This window comes from Anomaloglossus baeobatrachus, chromosome 9 (genome assembly GCF_048569485.1).
Source record: "Anomaloglossus baeobatrachus isolate aAnoBae1 chromosome 9, aAnoBae1.hap1, whole genome shotgun sequence".
NCBI lineage: Eukaryota > Metazoa > Chordata > Amphibia > Anura > Aromobatidae > Anomaloglossus > Anomaloglossus baeobatrachus.
The window spans coordinates 88,124,640-88,145,546 of record NC_134361.1 but is presented as its reverse complement, the minus strand read 5'-3'; the positions used below and the strand labels follow the sequence as shown (position 1 = coordinate 88,145,546).

The window sequence follows — 20,907 nt, the reverse complement described above, 5'->3', positions numbered from 1 at the left end:
ATAGCCCCCTTCCAACCATCCAGATTTAAAGGTAACCAATCACCAGGATTTTCGTATATAACCTAAAGCCAGTGCTATACTGGCACTATCAGGCTGATTATATACATACCTGCAGTGGTCAGCTCAGATGTTTAGGTTTTGAAATCCAAGAAAGTAAAGTTTATAAAATCATCAGCTTCTTGAGTGACAGCAGCTGAGGGTCAGATAATATCTGGGAGGGAGGTATGCATAGTTATCCCCTCCCCCTGTTAGAATTAGCATAAGCATTATACAATCAACCTAGCAGGACCTGTGTGAGGTGATACCCATGTGACCAGGAGGGGTGGGGCCTCAGCCAATAGAAAAATATTGCCTTCTGGTATAAGCGTTGTTGGCTGAGGCCCCGTCCCTACTGGTCACATGGGTATGACCTCAGCACAGATCCTGCTAGGTTCATTGTATAATACTTATGCTAATTCTAACGGGGGGAGGGGATAACTATGAATATTCCCCCCCAGATATTATCTGATCCTCAGCTGCTGTCACTCAACAAGCTGATGATTTTATAAACTTTACTTTCTTGGATTTCAAAACCTAAACATCCGAGCTGACCACTGCCGGTATGTAGAGAGTAAGCCTGATAGTGCCAGTACAGCCCTGGCTTTAGGTTATATAGGAAAATCCTGGTGATTGGTTCCCTTTAAGGCACCATTTCCCCCCATAGTTGAGCAGCAGTTTCCATCTCCTCCTCTGGCGGTAACAGCCATCTCTTCACCCACCATACTGTTTCTGTAAGGAAATAAAATCTCTGCGTCCATCCTCCAGCAGACGTCCAGAATGCCCCATACATCTGCTGAGGAATTCAGAAATTGCAACAAGAATAAAAAGTCTCAATGACATTTGCTAATTCTTATGATACGCCATGTCTACCCCGTGCCTGTGTGGTGCCATGTACAATATTGAGCAGTAGAAGGCATATTGTCAGACATGGTTCAGCATTTTGTGAAGCAGAATCCTCCCCTAATATTCACGTGAATTGGAGCACAATATTTTCTGCAGTATGGCAGAACACTGAAGACGGCCCTGGGAATGAGTAAGCAGGAAAGACCGACATGGCCGGCAGGCAGTGAGCCAGACATTCTGAGTCTTTGGGATTTAAGAGACAGGTGCGTTGGGGGTCAGGAATCTGCCCAGAAATTGGCCCTGGGATTTATCTGCGCATTTGCCTCTGTTTGGTAGAGACTGAAAGTCATTACTCTGTGACAGGCACCAACTGGGCTAAGTGAAATAATGTGCTTTCTGTATCCTCCCTGGTGGGCAAGCGTCCGCATTACAAAACTACCAATAAAACTGACACTAATTGGCCGCTCGGATGATGGGTCCTGAAAATTCAGAGGGAAACGTCTGCACATTAAGATCTCAGTGGCAGATTCACCCATCCTCGGAAAGTTTAAAGTCTGGAGCACATGAAGTCATGCCCTGAAAATCTGCTGCAGTCTGTGATGCGAATATCCATTTTAACTCCTTATTTCCTTGACGTTCTCTGTTCCTCCTAACATTCAGATCAGCCGTCTGAAATCTAACCTAAAAAACAAATATCTCTTTCCTTTTATAAGATGTGTCAGCTCCAGTTTGGAGTAACATGGAATCATAGGATGAATGTGTTACAAAAGCCTTCTAACAAACGCCGTCTTTAGAGAAACACAAGTTAACGCTATAGGGGGCTAAGAATAGGAAAATTCGAGGGTTAGGGCGGCTTTGCACACTACGACATCGCAGGTGCGATGTCGGTGGGGTCAAATCGAAAGTGACGCACATCCGGCGTCACTTGCGATGTCGTAATGTGCAAAGCCCGCCTTAGACTAGTGCATGCAAAATTGTTCATTATTTGTCGGAAAAAAAGTGTTGTTTTCCCATCCATATTGTGCTCCATATGTCCGCCTTCCGTATCCGTATTGTATCTGTACACCATCAGAACGAGGAATAAGGACAAAAGGCATCAGTTTTTCTTATCAGGTAATATAAAGGTATCCTGATACCTTTATGATGGATGTGGATTTAACTGCTATGGCTAAAACTCCATCATGACAGCGTTATTTTTTTAATGTGATTTATGAACACTGAATGTGATTTATGGCGAAGATTGAACATTGTGCACATTTGCAGCTGTTACGTCTGCAGTTTACATATGACACATGCAAAATGTAGGTACAATCTCTAAGTGCATAAGACAAACATGTCATCAGACCAGAAGATACTGCTAAAAAAATGTAAGGCAACAGTTAAGTCATACATCGGATCTCAATAAGATTCTATTTGGATAACCGTTAGCTAGATAGGGATGATTGCTGCACTGCCATGTGGAGGAGACAGTCAATAGGTCATCAAAGTGATTTATTTCAATGCGTTTCAGAGAGAACCCCTCTCCTTCTTCAGGAGCAATTACATAACCATGTGATTATGTGATTTTTCCTGAAAAAGGAGAGGGGTTCTCTCTGAAACACATTGAACACGACCTATTGACTCCACATGACAGCGCGGAATCTTCCCTACCTAGCTAACATTTATCCTCTATCCATGTGGGGTCGCAGCAGCCGTTACTTACAAGTGTCTATAGTTAGTTGTGGCTCGCACTACTTTACAAGGTCAGCTTCCCCATTTCATCCCCTACTCGGTAATATCTGATAACCCCCTATTTTTCCACTCCTGTCTTCCAGTTTCTTTCTGAAAGATATTTGGAAATATTTAAGGATTTTATTTCTTATCATTTGTTGAGAAGAAAGTGATGGAAACCAAAATCATCAACTAACACAATTATCAACTAACTGAGGGCTAGCTTCCAGATCAATCCAAAACTACAAGTAAAAAGTTGAAATCACAAGGGAATCCAACTTGCATGAATTTCAACACTGCATCTCATAACGTGACTTTGTAGCGTGTATGGACACCACATGATTTTATGGAGGAGACAGCAGATGTTGTCCTCGGGATTCCTCCTAGGCCTGGCTCAGAGTGTCAGTGAGCTCCAGGGCAGTCTGGGGCGTTACTTGGCATTGTCAGATGCACTGATACGTAGTGTCACAAGAGTTCTAAAATGGAGTCAGGTCTAGGAAACACGAGAATCAGTCATCGGAATCAATACCTTTGCCATTCAGGAAAAGGCTACATACTCTGGCCACATGAGGCCGGGCATTGCCCTCCACCAGGAGGAACCAAGGGCCCACTGCACCTGCCTCAGTTCAATAACTAAGGATTTCATCACGGTTTTAACAGAAGTCAGGGTACTGTTGGCTATCACAGAAAGGTGCGACCCTCAAGGCCATCACCTACTGCCAAACCTGTCATGTTTGCTCATGTTTCAGGCAACATAACATTCACCAAAGCATATCAAATAAATAGACAATTGTGGGAAAACAATTTCCGAGACCATTCAGAAAAATTCAAGACCCTTGTCAGATCTCTAAATTAATCTCCCAAATATATTCCCAAACATACTCTCCAGTCCTCCCAAGACCTCCTTCAGGCTTCTACACTCATATAGGTTCCTCACTGTCTCACCTCCCAGACTTCTCCTGAGTATTCCCATCCACTGGAATCCTGTGCCCAACATGTCCAATTATCCACCACATTTGGAAGCTTACAGCCTGCAATGACCCCAGTGCCACCTTACCACTGCTGGAGCTGTCACAACCCCCCCAACCTACTGCCTCCTTCTCTATTATCCAGTAGACTGTGAGTCCGCAGGGCAGGGCCCCCCTAATCTGTACTGGCAGGGCCCCCCCTCATCTGAAGAGCCCCCGCTCTTCCTGGGATTTTCAGTTCAGTGTCCAATCAGTGACTAACAGCAATCTCTATATAAGCTGCCAAAATGAAGAAACAAGCACTGTGTAAAGGGTATGAATATAAAAAACACTTATGACAATACACATGATTATAGTGGTGGCCATATTGCCTGAGATATGCTTTATGGAAAACTGGAGATATGTAGGAGGAGAGAATGGTGATTTTAACGCCTTCACGACTGACCGATTTTGCACTTTCCGTTTTTTGTTTTTTTTTCCGCTATTCTTCTTCCGAGAGACGTAACTTTTTTATTTTTCAGTCAATATATGCATGTGAGGGCTTGATTTTTACGGAATGAGCTGTACTTTTAAATGAAACCATGAGTTTTACCATATAGTGTACTTCAAAAAACGGCAAAAAAAATTCCAAATGCGAACAAATTGCAAAAAAAAGTGCAATTGCACTATTGTTTTTGAGATATTGTATTCACTGTGTTCCCTATATGGTAAAACTGATGTGTCACTGTGATGCTTGAGGTTGGTGCGAATTCGTAGACACCAAACATATATAGGTTTACTTTTATTAAAGGGTTAAAAATAAAATTAGAGGTTTGTTCGAAATAAGTGGCGTACGGTTTGCGTCAATTTACGCGATCCATAGCGTTCTCATTTTTCGGGATCTGGGGCTCAGTGACGGCTTATTTTTTGCGTCTTGAGCTGATGTTTTTAACGGTACCATTTTTGCGCACATGCTACATTTTGATCGCCTATTATTTCAATTAGCGCAAAATTTGTGGCGACCAAAAAACGTAATTCTGGCATTTGGAATTTTTTTGCCGCTACGCCGTTTACCGATCAGATGAATAGATTTTATATTATCATAGATCGGGCGTTTCTGAACGCGACGATACCAAATGTGTGAATATTTTTTTCTTTTTTTAACCCTTTAATGTTCAATGGGGCAAAAGGGGTGTGATTTGAACTTTTAGGCTTTTTTACATTTTTTTTAAACTTTCTTTTTTTTATTTTACTCGTACCCCCAGGTAACTATAATAATCAGCAGTCTGATTGCTCATTCATTTCTCCCGATCAGAGCAGCACCGCTCAGACTAAGAGAAATGATCATCTTTTGTAACAAGCAGCACTCGGCTGTTTCTTACAGGACCTGAGTCATGTGAGCACGAGTCATCACATGACCCTGTGCTTCCATGACAACCACCGGATCTGCGTGATCACGTCACGTGACTTCCGGTATCGGTCTGTGAGTACGGATCTACCGCTATCGCCATTAATATGCTGCTGTCACATCTTGACAAAGCCATTTAACAGGTTAAAAGTCACGGGTGGGTAGCAATTCCGCTCGTGCCTAGCAGGCACATATGTCAGCTGTATAAATCAGCTGAGATATGCGCTGATCGCTGCAGGCTGCTTGCAGCTGCCAACGGGGATTAACACTATGACCGCTAGGATGTAATATTACTGCCCGTGGCCATTAAAGGGGTTAAAGGTAAACTCTCAAAAACTGTTACCCCCAAATAATTTCTATGACGTGTAGCCCTTTAAAAGATAAGCCAGTCTGATTCCTTTATGACCCAAAAGTGTTGTTCTAGCAGCGAGAAATCACATTTTGAAGTTGTGTTTCTAAGTGCACTGGAGAGTGAGGGTGCACTTACAGCTTCTCAGCCTCATGCTGTATTCCTTACCTATCAGCACCCTTCCCTAGCTGATTGACAGGTCAGTGTCCATGTACCAGAGTAAAGAACCTGTCAATCAGCCATGGGAGGGTGCAGCTAGTAAGAAGATACAGGGTGAGGCTGAGAGGCTGTAAGTGCATCATTTCACCTCAATGCACTTCAAAATGTGATTCTTGTCGCTGGAGCAGTATTTTGTAGTCACAAAGGGATTCACTGGCTTATCTTTTAAAGGGTTACACAATCGAATAATGGTTTTGACGGTTAAGGTTTCTGACATGTTCCATAAAGTCACACATGAACTATTATATAGAATATATGTACATTACAAGGTGATGCACAGATTATACACTGTGTGCAGAATTATTAGGCAAATGAGTATTTTGATCACATGATAATTTTTATACAAGTTGTCCTACTCTAAGCTGTATAGGCTGAGAGCCAACTACCAATTAAGTAAATCAGGTGATGTGCATCTCTGTAATGAGGAGGGGTGTGGTGTAATGACATCAACACCCTATATAAGGTGTGCTTAATTATTAGGCAACTTCCTTTCCTTTGGCAAAATGGGTCAGAAGAGAGATTTGACGGACTCTGAAAAGTCCAAAATTGTGAGATGTCTTGCAGAGGGATGCAGCAGTCTTGAAATTGACAAACTTTTGAAGCGTGATCACCGAACAATCAAGCGTTTCATGGCAAATAGCCAACAGGGTCGCAAGAAGCGTGTTGGGCAAAAAAGGCGAAAAATAACTGCCCATGAATTGAGGAAAATCAAGCGTGAAGCTGCCAAGATGCCATTTGCCACCAGTTTGGCCATATTTCAGAGCTGCAACGTTACTGGAGTATCAAAAAGCACAAGGTGTGCCATACTCAGGGACATGGCCAAGGTAAGGAAGGCTGAAAAACAACCACCTTTGAACAAGAAACATAAGATAAAATGTCAAGACTGGGCCAAGAAATATCTTAAGACTGATTTTTCAAAGGTTTTATGGACTGATGAAATGAGAGTGACTCTTGATGAGCCAGATGGATCGGTCAGAGGATGGATCAGTAAAGGGCAGAGAGCTCCACTCCGACTCAGACACCAGCAAGGTGGAGGTGGGGTACTGGTATGGGCTGGTATCATCAAAGATGAACTTGTGGGACCTTTTCGGGTGGAGGATGGAGTGTAGCTCAACTCCCAGACGTACTGCCAGTTTCTGGAAGACAACTTCTTCAAGCAGTGGTACAGGAAGAAGTTGGTATCATTCAAGAAAAACATGATTTTCATGCAGGACAATGCCCCATCACATGCATCCAACTACTCCACAGCGTGGCTGGCCAGTAAAGGTCTAAAAGATGAAAAAATAATGACATGGTCCCCTTGTTCACCTGATCTGAACCCTATAAAGAACCTGTGGTCCCTCATAAAATGTGAGATCTACAGGTAGGGAAAACAGTACACCTCTCGGAACAGTGTCTGGAGGCTGTGGTGGCTGCTGCACGCAATGTTGATTGTAAACAGATAAAGCAACTGACAGAATCTATGGATGGTAGGCTGTTGAGTGTCATCATAAAGAAAGGTGGTTATATTGGTCACTAATTTTTTGGGGTTTTGTTTTTACATGTCAAAAATGTTTATTTCTAAATTTTGTGCAGTTATATTGGTTTACCTGGTGAAAATAAACAAGTGAGATGGGAATATATTTGGTTTTTATTAAGTTGCCTAATAAGTCTGCACTGTAATAGTTACCTGCACAAACAGATATCCTCCTAAGATAGCCAAATCTAAAAAAAAACCACTCCAACTTCCAAAAATATTAAGCTTTGATATTTATGAGTCTTTTGGGTTCATTGAGAACATGGTTGTTGATCAATAATAAAAAAAATCCTCTAAAATACAACTTGCCTAATAATTGTGCACACAGCGTACTTTAGGCATTTCTTTCTTAAACATTAAACTTACATAGCTGACAATGCCATTGAGTATATGTTTATGCCTCACAATGTATTTGCCATAACGTGCGACATGAAAGAATGAAGAGCAACCAGGATAAAAGCTCATAAACCAAGATGGCAGTAACATTTTTCAAAATGCCAATAGACTAACACGTATAACACACATTTTATTCACTTTTTATTGGAGCAGACACTGGAGTGGATCGAGCACATTCTGTGACAACTGAGAACGGGGTCTTTTTAGAGCCCGCGTGAACATAAAATCTGATTGTAAGACCACGTCCAGATGGTACACCCTTTATTACATTACACAAGATGTTTCCAAATGTATGGACAGATGCTGGGGTCTCTCCTGGAAATAGACGCCATGCTAGGAATTCACAAACATGAACACTAGATGGGAAAGCCTTTGTGTCATTCAGGTGTTTATGAAAACAGATGACTGAATATGTAGAAGAATTAGATTACACTGGAAATCAGGTTTTATCAGGCACTAAATGCATTTGAAAAAAGTGCATGGTGGAGCTGCCATTTATAGGCCGTGCACATGGAGACATTATTGTTCCGACTGATGAATTATACATATTTTATTATTTTCATGTATTTTTTTTTATTATTTTTTTTACTGTACAAGCTATAATCACATTTAGCATTTTATAGATTCATCAATAAGTCATCTCAAGGTCAATATAACATAATTGAATAAAAATGGTCCCAATCTTTTGTCCACAATCCACATTTATTGTGCCATTTCCATAAAAAGGGATTATTCCATAGAAATCTGAATTAATTACGTACGGAATTGGTTTGTGTGGAATATTTATGAAACTACAATACAATATGAACAATGTAAGAATAATGGGATCTTCTCTTATAAATGGCCATGTTCTTAAAGGGAACCTGTCACCAGATTTGGCGACTATAAGTTGCGGCCACCACCAGTGAGCTCTTATGTGCAGCATTCCAGAATATTTTATATAAAAACCCAGGCCGCGCTGTATAACATAAAAAACACTTTTATTATACTCACCTAGGTGTGGTCCAGTCTGATTGGTGTTGCTGCTCTCTGGTCCGGTGCCTCCTCTCCCCGGTCCGGCGGCTCCTCTCTGCTGCGATCTCAGTCCTCCTTCTTCGCAGGCTTGTGTGCATGATGCATCCTACGTCATCCACACAAGCCATCATTGTGGTCCTGCACAAGTGCACTTTGATCTGCCCTGATGAGGTCAGATCAAAGTACTGTAATGCGCACGCATGAGGAAAGGTTAAAGAGTGCCTGCGCATGCGCGCTGCAATACTTTGATCTGCCCTGAGCAGGGAAGATCAAAGTGCGCCTGTGCAGGACTTCAATATCGGCTAGTGTGCATGATATAGGACACGTCATGCACACGGGCCTCAGAAGAAGGATGGCGATCGCCGCAGAGAGGAGTCACCGGACCAGAGAGAGGAGCGCCCTTAGGTAAGTGTTTTTTACGTTCTACGCAACGGCCTGAGCTCTTATATACAGTACAGTATTCTAGATTGCTGTATATAAGAGCCCACTGGTGGTGGCCACAGCTTATAGCCACCAAATCTGATGACAGGTCCCCTTTAATAAGGGTCTATTTAGTACCTTCAAATGCTTTCTAAATTATAGGGTGAGACTGCGCAAATAATTCTGTTACCGATAACATTAACATCACCCAGATCGTTGGACCTTACAAAAAATCAATCTGTGTCTATGTGTGTCAATCTGTGTCTTCTATATTCATTTTATACATTTAGGGCATTTCTGTGCATGTGAAGTGCTAAGGCTGCTTTCACACATCCGGTTTTTGCTGAGCGGCACAATACGGCGCTTTGCAGAAAAAAACGCAACCTTTCTTTTGCCGCCGGTTGCGTTTTTTCCGCATAGACTTGCATTAGCGCCGTATTGTGCCGCATGGCCTTGCGTTGTGTCCGTTTTTTGCCGGACGCGGCATACTTAGCCCATGCGGCGGAAGGATGGAACGTTGCCTGGCATGTTTTTTCTGCGGCGAAAAAAACGCATCGCGCCGGATCCGGCCCAATGCGGTGCGATTTACAATGCCAGCCTATGGACGCCGGATGCGGCGTCCTGCGGCAAAAAACGCATTCAGCCGCCGGATGCGGTTCTTCGCACTGCGCATGCTCAGTATCAAGCCGCATCCGTCAAAAAACGGACGGGCCGCATGGAAAAACTTATGCAACGGATCAGTTTTTTTCGCCGCATCCGTTGCATAGGTTTTTGAGCCGGATTGTGCCGCACTGAAAAAACCAGATGTGTGAAAGCAGCCTAAGTCATTCACAAACTGTCAAAGATCATTGATCCTCTGGTCCATTTTGATATCGAATGTCCATAACTAGTCTAGTAACCTAACAGTATTTATAGTAAAGAAAGGGAATCTGTCAGAACAAAATGACTGTTCAAACCAAGCACAGGGGCTCAGTCCATCCTTGATGAGGCCAAACAGCGCACTACACCTTCCGGCCTACTTGCTTTCTATCTCCACAAACTTCTTGACTGACAGGGGAAGATTAGTGGATTCTAAGTAGGTGGGAGTCCTAAACTTTTGGCCATGCCAAAGGTGCACTGAGACTCCCTTCATGTCTGTACGTAGTAACTATAAAGTAGGCTTTTCTTGATTTGCTCTTTCTTAAAAAGGTTAAAAACGAAATCTCAACTTTTTTAAATCCTTTGAATATTTTTCAAGTAAATTTCCAGAATAGTACAATGAAACTGTAGACACAAATAAACAATTAATCTAATATGCTTATTTTAATAAAGAATATATGCTGCCTTTGATCACTACCTCCAATGAACATAATGAAGAGGCGGCCACACTCCCGATAGTCATAACAACTTAGGGATATTGGCTTTTGGGTGACATTTCAACTTTTTCAGGTGAACCTAATGTGACCTTCTCTAACTTTTGATTGCACATGTCCAACTGTAAAATAATTCAGTACTTTTGCACAACTTGCTGTTCTTCAACAAGGAGCTTAATGGCAAAATTCACAACAGGTGTTTGATACATGAATTGCCCAATACATTTTAGAGTTCAATTAGAATTGGTATGTATATAGTCCTCCTCATCATGCTGTTTACATTTTGACATCATAAGACCAAGACGAGGCCTGACAATTGATCAACATCTCCTCTCCATTGCAAGGTTTCAAGCAGGATGTTCTCAGATGGAAGTGGCAACTGAGCTTAGAGTGTCACAGAGTGTCATCAGCAGGTTGCAACAGAGATACAGAAAGACTGGAAGAGTCACAGAAAGGTATAAAAGTGGACGTCTTTTGGACACGTGCTACACTGATGACCACTTCATTGTGATCAATGTCTTTTGGAACCGGATGATGAATGCCACACAACTCTGGACACATTTAAAGAAAGTGAGAAGCAGCCAAGTATCACATCAGACAATTCAACTGTTTATTTCATTGTGGTCTGCGTGCTAGATGACCTGCAAGGGTACCTGACCATACCTCAAGGCACAGGCGTCATCGTCTTGCTAGATCAGGGACCAGTGGGACTCAGCACTGTTCAATGATGAAAGTGGATTGATGCTGAACAGAAATTGTGGCCACTTTCGATGTTGAAGACGTCAAGGAGAGCGTTAAGCATCAGCCACTGTTGTCACCAGATGAGCCTTTGGTGGTGGCGTTACAGGGTGGGCAAATGTGTCTAGTCAATACAGAACTACCCTACACTTTGTGATTGGTACAGTGACAAGCCCTTATTACTTCAATAACATCATTGATCTGACTATTGTGCCTCTGCATGAACAACACAGGCCTAATTTCATCTTCATGGACGACAATGCTCCAGCACATCAAGGTCGCATAATTAGGAAACGGCTGCTGGAGACTGGGGCACCTCAAATGGAGCAGCCTGCACTTTTCCCAGATCTTAATCCCATAGAAAACCTATGGGTTCAGCTGAGTCGCTGTGTAGAGGCTCATAACTCTGTACCTCACAACCTCAATGACTTGATGGCCACCCTTCAAGAAAAGTGGGACGCCATGCCTCAGCAGACAATAACTCTACTTGTGAACAGCATGGGACATCATTGTCAGCTGTAATTGATGATCAAGGTCACATGACAAGTTATTCAGACTTTGACATTTTTATTAGGGGGGGTTATACCCACTCTTTTATTAGCTTTTGTTTCAATAAATTGTTTTAGACGACGAAAGCACCATTGCATACTTCTACTTAAATGCTCTACTTTGTACATTCCCTATCAGTTTGTCTTTGAAGCGTGATAGTAAACTAGAAAACATTGAGGAAACACACACAAACGCGAGAAGAACTTATGCTCTCCATTTACATTCATGCAAGTTACTGAAATAACCATCCTGATGCAGATGTCTCTTTCTGTGAGGCCACGGTTACACAACCGAATTTTTGGTCCAAGTGCTGTCCATAGGAATAACTGACAGCAGTAGGACCAATGTTATACAGTGGAGCTGTTTGTTTTTTACATGGACCAAATTTTCACGTTAAAAAATTTCCAGCGTATACTAGTCTCTTCCATATTTTGGATGAGATTTACCCACTCAAGTCTATGGGTGCACAAAAAAATAATTGGAACCCAGACTGATCATCCATTTATTATCCGATTTTCATGGATACGATGTACTTCTTAAAATACGAAAGTGTTTTTGATCTAGTAAATTTTGTCCAGAGAGTAATGACAAAAAGAATTCTTTCCAATTACTGATATTTTGGCATGATTAAGAATAAGGGGGGCTTTACACGCTGCGATATCACTAAGGAGATATCGTCAGGGTCACGGTGGTTGTGAAGCACATCTGGCCTCGTTAGCGAGATCGCAGCGTGTGACTCCTCTGAGCGACCGTAAACGATCGCAAAAGAGGGATAAATCAGTGGTCATGGAGAGGTCGTCCTAAAACAAAATATCGTTTTCTGCACAGTAGTGAAGTGATTCGTCGCTTCTGCAGCACCACACATCACTATGTGTGACACCGCAGGAGCGACAACCATCTCCTTACCTCCTTCCACCGGAAAAGAAGGAAGGAAGGAGGTGGGCGGCATGTTCCGGCCGCTCATCTCCTCCCCTCCTTTTCTATTGGGCGGCAGTTCAGTGACGCTGCTGATATCACTGCCGTAGCGAACATTATCGCTACGGCAGCGTCACACGCACATACATGGTCAGCGACGTCGCTGTGACCGCCGAACCGCCTCCTTTCTAAGGGGGCGGTTTGTTCAGCATCACAGCGACGTCGCTGACCAGGTATGTGCGTGTGACGCTGCTGTAGCAATAATGTTTGCTACGGCACCACATATCGGCCGTACGACGGGGGCGGGTGCTATCGCGCTCGACATCGCAGCGTGTAAAGCCCGCTTAAAACTAATTTCAGCAGCCACTTATTATTGCTTTCTTTAACAAAAAGGTACAATCAAGAAATTGGAATAATCTTATGGTAAATCGACAGGAATGTTTATTTTTCCCATTTCCCAAACAACTACCACTTATCTTTTATATGTCTGTGCTGCCACTAATCCCGTTATTTATTGGAGAGTCACAGCGCATTATAGCATAAAACATGATAAAAGTTCTGAACAATGAAAAATGCTAATGGGATTATGGATTTTATTAGAAATGATTAAGTGTATTGTTAAATAAGAAGTTATTTTTCTCCTTACCTGTGGCTAAGAGGACCCATTCGATTTCGCTCCTCTTCCTCCTCAACGTGGACTGTGGAACCTACACAAAAATAAGAAGAAGTAATGGTTTAGTGAGTGCACCTGCTCTCTAGAGAGAAGCAGAAAACACACAGGTGGGGACAGAATTCCAGGCTGCGCGCTCACACTTTCTAATCACTGCTGGGAAAGCTGACATGGTAATTGCAGATCAGAAGCATCAGTTGCTCTGTATTTATCTTTTATCTTCCCGTCCCTATCTTGGTCTGAAACAATGTCAAGTTATCAGCTACAAATTATTTTTATTACAAGCCATTCTTATGTGAAGTTCCTGCTGATGGAAATATTTTGACCTATTGCGTCTCTTGAATGAGAATGGAAATTGCCCTGTATTTATGGTGATCTGACTTTTTTAGGAGTGTTTTGTGTATAGGCATCCCCATCCATCTGTCTGAATGCAAGTCAATAGGAAGGACGTAGGAGTAGTGATAGATGAGACGTGGCATTGTATGCCTCCTTTCGGCATCTGTTCTTTTTTAAAGAGCATTTTCTCTACAAAAAGTTAAGTTCTGTGCAGCGGTTTGGTCGTTATGTCGATATCTGGAGAAGTTGGCTGGAAATCAATATAAGCATCGCGACAGCTACAACATGGGTTATGGCACATAGTTCCCAGACCTCTAAATGACATTTTACCTAATAATGCAGTTAAAGGGGTTTTCCATCCTTTTATTTTACTTAATACATAGCCCAAATGTGCAAATAGTGTTGAAGCCGAAGTGTCGAAATAGTAAACATCAAAGAGATGTCACACAGAGGCAACAGAATGCCTGGTGTGTGGCGAAAAATAGAGGGAAAACCAGGAAAGATTTTAAGAAAGGCTCTGGTGATAGGTAGAGGGGTCACCACCTCACACTCACCTGTGATTAATCCCTGCACTCCCCAAACACTTCTTGAACAGTCCTTCCCCCATGCGCCGTCACGTTCCTAGGCCCTCACTGACCCTGAACTTATTCTGGCTAGTGAGAAGGTCAGCGAGACAGTGTTCCCACTACTACAATAAAACAACACGAAAAAGGCAAGACAAATGGGTGGGGAAAGACACATCAAAAAGCACGGCGAAGTTTCTTCAACTGGAAACTTTGCAGCTGCAACTGAAACTACACCACAGCTATGTAGAGATGAGCTCTTTCAACATGATCAGGATAAAGAATCTATTACCAGCATGGAGTAAAGCCTGGAGTGGGTATATGTAGAGAAAGGACGTGATGACAAAATGCTGTAGCTGTGATTAAGGCTAAAGGGGGCTTTACACGGTAGCGATATCGCTAGCAATTTGTAGCAATAGCGAGCGTGTAAGTACCCGCCCCCGTCGCGCATGCGATTGTTTGTGATCGTTGCCGTAGCGAACATTATCGCTACAGGAGCGTCACACATACTTACCTGGTCGTCGTCGTCGCTGTGACTGCCGAACAATCCCTCCTTCAAGGGGGAGGGACGTTCGGCATCACAGCGACGTCACCGCAACGTCACTAAGCGGCCGGCCTATCAAAGCGGAGGGGCGGAGATGAGCAGGACGTAACATCCCGCCCACCTCCTTCCTTCCGCATTGCGGCCGGCGGCAGGTAAGGAGGCGGTCCTCGCTCCTGCGGTGTCACACATAGCGATGTATGCTGCCGCATGAGCGATGAACCACCTGGATAAACAACCCTTACCGATTTTTGAGTTTGGGACGACCTCTCCATGGTGAACGATTTTCACCATTTTTGAGGTCGCTTAAGGTCGCTGGTCAGTGTCACACGCTGCGATATCGTTAATGACGCCGGATGTGCGTTACTAACAACTTGACCCCGACGACCAAACGACGTGTAAAGCCCCCTTAAGAGTAATCTCATCCAGCAGGGAAAAAGTCCTCAACCCTTTCAGCTTCAGCAAGTAAAACCACTCAAATAAAAGATGTAACCTGCAGATGCAAGTATCGTGACAGGAGAGAAAATCCTGAACCAGTGGTAAAGAGGAGCAGTGGGGATTTGATAGGTGAATGTGTGATGGTTATTATTTTGATACTACTGTATACTCAGGTCTTATGATAAATAAAAGCAAAGAGTGGAAACCCACTTTGAACATACTATTGATATGCTAAATTTAACTTACATATAAAAAATAAGTATCAGTTTTTATTGACTTTCTTATTTTTTTTTTAGTATTACCATGATTTCTTTTTTTTACTCGTACATGTATATATACACAAACAGTATTTTCACCCTTTCTGAAATGTGCACATTGCGTTACACCTCATGCAAAGACAGGAAATGTTTAGAGTTCCGTTAAGGGTAAGTGATGACAACAGTCTTTCCAGTAAGAGGGTGATTCAACAAAACATCAGATCACACTCGGATCAACGTTAATCTATGGGGCCGTTTGAGGAAAAAAATTGTGACATGCCTGAGTTACTTCCATAACTCAGCCATGTAAGTCAATGGGTTGGTGGAAAAAATGGGAGCAAACTTGGATGGCATCTGAGTGCTGTCCAATTTTTTTCACAGACTCATAGTCTTGCATTGCCGATTTTGATCCGATACTTGAAATCGGACACGTTTCTACGATTTTACACGGAGCACAGATATGTGAATTGCCGATTTTCATGGACTGTGAGAGAGAATACAATCCATTTTTTTCTTAGAGAAACCATCTTGCCTTATAACTGAATGATGTTATAGGGCTCGGCTAACACTCATGGGTGGGGAAGTTTCACATTTCTATACACACCTCTGTGGCTCTTATTAGTGCATAGTTCTGAGAAGTTATTTCTTTGTTTGGGATACTATATAAACTGGTCACATGATGTAATAAAGCAGAAACCTTCAGTACACCTCACAATGTGTGTACTGCAATGATTTCCCAAGTGCATGTAAAACAAAATCTTATTAATTTGGAGTTCCAATGGCATAGAAGGCGTGTATTTCGCTCACAACTGCTAGATAGGAAAAGAATAGAGATCTTTTTTCACAAGAAAAACTGATGAAACTCACATCAAACTTAGATGACACTTGGATGAAGCTTTGGCTGAAAAAAATCAGTCAGGTTTCCTTATAGGTGAAGAAAATGAGATCTGAATGAGGCCTAATATCGTAGCCCTTTTGATTGCTTTCATGACTCATAGTCTAATACAGTTTGCAATCTGATTTATTCAGATGTCAGTGTTTTTCACGTATGGAAAAAAAAAATATATAAAAATGGTAAGAGTGTCATTAGGGTTTGGATCTAAATTCCATCAGTGTTTCATCAGAGTCAGATGTGTTTTTCACGTATGGATAAATAAATATATAACTCACAAAGCATTTCCTATAGGTACAGTGTTAAGCATGGACAATACATGGACTGCACGCTGATGATGTTGAGGATAAAGAATTGAGTATCCAAAAATACTTAATTCAGCCATTTCATAGACTCAGTTATATAGTTCAGTAGATGTGAACTAACTCACATATTTGTGAATGCTTTTGTTTCTTACTAACATGTATATATGTATATTGCATATTCAGTGTATTTTCCTTAGACACAGTATATACCACCACATGTAGTTGTAAAGATGGCTGCTATTTCCTGTTCTACACCCAAGACAGATGGACAAAGAAATTCCTGGAGCCTGGACTGACCAATCCAAGGGGGATATGCAGATCTCTCTACGTCATGAAGCCCTGACCTACGATACCTGATTGGACTAAAACGTTTGTTTACACCCCCTTACTGCTCGGTCTAGAGTTTCTTTCAAACAATAAAAAACACACTTGGTCAAGAGCCAGTCATGGAGATAGATATAACTGACTTGCTGTGCAGTTATTTATTCTCGTGTGCACACATGACATTTTTAATTAGAAACAGCAGCCGGATATCGAGAGATCCTTTGAGTCTCATCATCATCGTCATTCTGACCTTGACAATGACATCCGTGTGCTCAATGAGATTTTTATGACTCCATAGACTTGTACTGGAATTTTATATTCATGATACTAGAAGAACACACACGTCTCCATGATTTTTGCAGTCCGTAAAAAACTTGCACAATTGAAGTAGATGGGTATGTGTTCTATCCAGGAAAATCACGGATAGAACACGTACATGAAACACAGAGGTCTGAATGAGGTGATTTTTTTTTTACATTACAGTGGGTTTTTTAATGTAGTTTTTAAGTGTACACTTAGGCGGGCTTTACACGTTGCGACATCGCTAGCAATTGCTAGCGATGTCCAGCGTGATAGCACCCGCCCCCGCCGCACATGCGATATCTTGTGATTGCTGCCGTAGCGAAGATTATCGCTACGGCAGCTTCACACGTACATACCTGCTCGGCAACGTCGCTGTGACTGCCGAACTATCCCTCCTTCAAGGGGGAGGTGCGTTCGGCGTCACAGCGACGTCACCAATCGGCCGGCCAATAGAAGCGGAGGGGCGGAGATGAGTGGGACATAACATCCCGCCCACCTTCTTCCTTCCGCATTGCCGTCGGGATGCAGGTAAGGAGATGTTTGTCGCTCCTGCGGGTTTACACACAGCGATGTGTGGAGCTGCAGGAACGACAAACATTATCGTACCTGCGGTTGACCCGACATTATGAAAATGAACGACGCTACACAGATCACCGATTTTCGACGCTTTTGTGATCGTTTATCGTCGCACCTAGGATTTACACGTTGCAATGTCGCTACCGGCGCCGGATGTGCGTCACTAACACGACGTGACCCCGACGATATTCCGGAAGCGATGTCGCAACGTGTAAAGCCCCCCTTACGCTGGTGTATAGTTTTATAAGATTTGACAATGTGAATATTAATTTGTCTTTTACACATATGTTTACCATTTTTCCATTTACAACTTTGTCACCTGCCTTTTTTGTATAAATATCTGTAATGAATGTTTTTTTTTATGCCCAATAAAGATTCTAGTATGGGATTTAAACACGTTGGTATTTATGTAACAAAACCAAATATATTAATTCCAGCAATATGATTCAGTACTGATTCTATTGTATTGAGTATAAAGTGGAAGCCAGCCACATCCAGATTCCTTGTGTAGAAGTATCGAGTATTAGATTCTGACTCCCAACAAAAGAGCAACTTAAGAAGAAGCAAAGAGATGTCAGGAGACGAGGGCCCACACTAGCCATAGGGTTATATAAGCGTTGGGCGTACTGATTATCATGACCAACTACATTAACAGCCACTATACCTAATGATATTGGACTAGGAAAAGTCTTCTGTGGATAAGACATCAATAATACATTGGTGGAGGTTCATTACCAGGCATTCCCATCAATCAGCTGCTTTAGTTTCTTCGGACAGGTCATCAATACTTAAGTTCCAGAAAACCCGTTTCATGCATTCGGACATACTAAAACACTAAATACATACTGTCACCAGTGTTGCCATTAGGGTGCATACCCATGATCAGTGTTTGTAGCGGTTTAGATGCAGCGTGTTTTTGCTGCATCCAAAATGATGTGTTGTACAGTACAAGCACAGTGGATGGATTAAATCCCGTGCCGACTGTGCTTGTCTCTGCTTCAGCAAAAACTTGACCTGTGGTGCGGCTTTCCAAGCAGCAACATGCCAATAGTTTGCTGCGGAGTCGCAAGTGTCCTCCGTAGGGAGCACAGGAGAGACCGCAACTGCCCGATCCCAGATTGTGGGCATGAATATCTGCAGTCTCCTGTGGAGGAGACTCGTTGCCCAGGTCAGGATCCGCCACATCCAGGATGCAGCAGGCCATGATCGTGGGCATGCACCCTTAAGCTTTGAATGGAGAGCATTTTGGAAGATACTAATATGACCACAATACATACCACTCTAGCTAAAAATCAGTGATGTTATTCCAATACCACCCCCCCCCCCCCCGTGTGATTCCAATACCCCCCGAGTTATCTGTATGCTCTCGTCTTTATATAGTAGATTAAAAAAAATATTAATGGATGGTGGATAAACACATCACAATGTCAGTAAACTCATGCCTACTGAAGAATCACTAGGCAAATGACTGTCAGGTAGTTTTGCATGACCAGACCTTGTATTACAAATAACAATTCAGTTTTCAATGATTTTCTTATAAAAGAAATCAGCAAGGGTTAATTCTATGAAGATCTGGTGTACAGCTAAATGCGCATTCTTCTCCTGACCTCCCCCTAAGCATTCTAACACTCGCCCTCCCTCTGTGAGGAGCCGACTCCCATATTGCATCTGTCAGTGGGTTGGAAATGCAGATTTTGTATTTTGTTTAGCACTAGGCGGTCTGAAGTTGTGCATTAAGAGGCAGGAGCCTGATCAAAAGGTCACTGGCTTCCTTCTCTTTGCCAGAATATTTGTATTCTTCGCATGACAATTTGTTTTCCAGTCGAAACACGTATAGATATAATAAGTATGACCGTAAGAGTCTGCACACACTGACTGACTGTCCCTGACATCTACAGACACAGTGGACCTGATGTACTAAACCTGACTACCTATTAGACAGTGTAAACTATGGCTAGACAGTCTTAAGATGTGCCACATGTATTACCGCGGCTCTTGCTGGTCAATAAATCTGGAGAATCTTTAGTCTCTTCTCTGATGTTGCACCACTTGTTAGTTGGCTTATTTTCCTACCACTAACATCCAACAATAATTGGCATATGGGACACAATTTAGGTTAAGCCCTCTTCTCCGCTCACTTTTTAGTAAGTCATGCACCTTTGTTGAGCATGCCCAAAATGTGTCTACAATATGTCTAAGACATAATAAATGTTTAAAAAAAATGAAAGACAGCTTTTTTGACATTAAAGGGTTTGTCCAGGCTTAAGCCTGCTTTATACGCTGCAATTTCGCATACGATATCGTATGCGATTTGCAACACCCCCATCGTATGTGCGACACATTCAATTTGTTGAACGTGCCGCACAAACGATTAACCCCCGTCACAGGTACTTACCCGTCCATACGACTTAGCTGTGGGCGGCGAACGTCCACTTCCTGGAGTCAGAGGGACGTTCAGCATCACACGGCAGCCGGCCAATAGAAGCGGAGGGGCGGAGATGAGCGGGACGTAAACATCCCGCCCACCTCTTTCCTACCGCATTGCCGGCTGGAGCCGCGGGAGGCAGGTAAAATCTGTTCATCGTTCCTGGGGTGTCACACACTGCGATGTGTGCTGCCTCGGGAACATTGAACAACCTGACGTTTAATTCGGCAGGATTCAACGACGTGTATGCGATTAACGTTTTACGTTTTAACGTTCAATCGCAATCGCACATAGCTGTTACACACTACAATGTACCATACAATGCCGGATGTGCGTCACTTACGACGTGACCCCGCCGACACATTGTAAGATATATTGTAGCGTGTAAAGCGGGCTTTAGGCTACAAGTCTTCAGTTACTCTATATGACTGCGGACTTGTGAATCCTCACATTGTACAAACTGTGAGCTTTCAGGAATCCTTGGTGCCGTTACTAGGAGCGGTGGCAATCTGACCACAAGAATATAACTTGCATATATTGCAGTCACATGCAGACTGGACATTTGCAGAGACCACTGAACGTAATTGTATTGAGAGCGGATACATCTAGTCTGAATGTATACTTGCAGTTAGATGATCCCCTGCTCCTAGTGCCGGAACTTGAGAATCCTTATAGCACCCAGTGACCGTGATGTGAGGATTCACAAGTTTGTAGTCACATAGAGTAAGTGCAGATTTGTATCCTAAGGCCAGACAACCCCTTTAATTAGGCCAGATGTCTGACACAAGTAGTTTAGCCCCATTGAATGTGTAGAAATCCTCATCACTTAAAGCATTTTTTTTTTTCAATATTTGGCAATTTA

At 42.7% G+C, this 20,907-nt stretch overlaps 1 protein-coding gene across 1 annotated transcript in view; it reads right to left on the bottom strand.

Moving 5' to 3' along the window:
* Positions 1-20,907, bottom strand: part of NEXMIF (neurite extension and migration factor) — a 643,807-nt gene that overhangs the window by 323,820 nt on the left and 299,080 nt on the right. The window contains exon 2 of the mRNA XM_075323862.1: positions 13,062-13,122. The gene's annotated coding sequence lies outside the window, so the exon portion shown is untranslated. The remainder of the gene's footprint in view (positions 1-13,061; positions 13,123-20,907) is intronic.